The sequence below is a fragment of the Penaeus monodon genome, chromosome 30 (assembly GCF_015228065.2).
Source record: "Penaeus monodon isolate SGIC_2016 chromosome 30, NSTDA_Pmon_1, whole genome shotgun sequence".
Classification (NCBI taxonomy): domain Eukaryota; kingdom Metazoa; phylum Arthropoda; class Malacostraca; order Decapoda; family Penaeidae; genus Penaeus; species Penaeus monodon.
The window spans coordinates 14446176-14447816 of record NC_051415.1 but is presented as its reverse complement, the minus strand read 5'-3'; the positions used below and the strand labels follow the sequence as shown (position 1 = coordinate 14447816).

General features: G+C 31.9%; 1 pseudogene; it reads left to right on the top strand.

The window, feature by feature from the left end:
- The first annotated feature begins 774 nt into the window (after positions 1-774).
- Positions 775-894, top strand: LOC119592796 (annotated as a pseudogene).
- Positions 895-1641: the final 747 nt, after the last annotated feature.

Here is a 1641-nt window from a genome sequence, read left to right as displayed (position 1 = left end):
CCTTTCTTTATAACTTTAACTGATTTTTCTTATTCCATTATAAAATCATTTAATGATCATTATAATAGTGGTAACATTATTAATGATGATAATTTGAAAAACAAAAAACAATTGTAATAATTGTAATTGTAAACCTACCACTGAGGTAAATTAATCAAAAAATTAATGATTGCAATCATGGAAGAAGGACATAATACTAATTAAAATCGTTGCCATTTTATGATCATAATAATTATAAAAAACCAATTAGGATAGGGAGAAATAGTAGATTATGACATGGACATGTTTTCGAGCTTTCTATCTGTCACTTGTGTTCATTTGTAGTTTCCTATTTTGCAATTTATGTTTTTAATGTTTTCAAATAAAATTTGTATGTTTGCTTTACCTGGCGCGGAAACTCTCAAGATATGAAAAAATATATTTAACGTGTAAAAGTAAAATAAGAGCATCTGTTGTTCCCAGCAGTCACCCATGTAGTATTGACCAGACCCAACTATTCTTAATTTCGCTAAATGGACGAGAAGCGGTGACTTTAACGTGGTACCCTAACCCTTACTTAACTATATCCTTTCATTGTAAAATATACATTTGTTGATGAACCATTTGTCTAGAATTCCTCTTATATGGGCCGGTAGTATGCGTGTTTCTGTTCTTACATGCGCCCATAAGTAAATGTAATGGTAATGAAGGGTGATTCAAAACCCAATTTACATTCTATTTAAATGATGAAAATCGGAGCACTGAGATAAATGAGTTAATGGTACAATTGAAATTGCCAACGTCATACCACGTTGAAAGAAACCGCTTCTCGTCCGATCAGCGAAGTTAAGCAATGTAGGGTCTGGTCATTACTTGGAGGGGTTGACCGCCTGGGAACACCAGATGCTGTTGGCTTTTTTTAAATTGTTATACCTTTCTTTATAACTTTTAACTGATTTTTCTTATTCCATTATAAAAATCATGAATGATCATTATAATAGTGGTAACATTATTAATGATGATAATTTGAAAAAACAAAAAAAACAAAACAGTAGTGCTGATAATAATTGTAATTGTAAACCTACCATTGAAGGTAAGTTAATCAAATAAAATTAATGATAGCAGTCATGGTAAGAAAGGACATAATACTAATTTAAAAATCGTTGCCATTTTATGATCATAATAATTATAAAAACCCAAATTATGGATAGGGAGAAATAGAAGATTAGTGACATGGACATGTTTTCGAGCTTTCTATCGGTCACTTGTGTTCATTTGTAGTTTCCTATTGTGCAAGTTTATCTTTTGAATGTTTTCACAGAAAATGTGTATGTTTGCTTTATCTGGCGCGGAAACTCTCAAGATATGAATTATATATTTAACGTGTATAGTAAAATAAGAGCATCTGGTGTTCCCAGGCAGTCACCCATCCAAGTATTGACCAGACCCAACTATTCTTAATTTCGTTGATCGGACGAGAAGCGGTTACTTAACGCGGTACCCTTACCCTTACTTAACTATATCCCTTCATTGTAAAATATACATTTGTTGATGAACCATTCGTCTAGGATTCCTCTTATATGGGCGGGTAATATGTGTTTCTGTTCTTACACGCGTCAAATTATAACATAATGGTAATAAAGAGTATTCAAAACCAAAGTT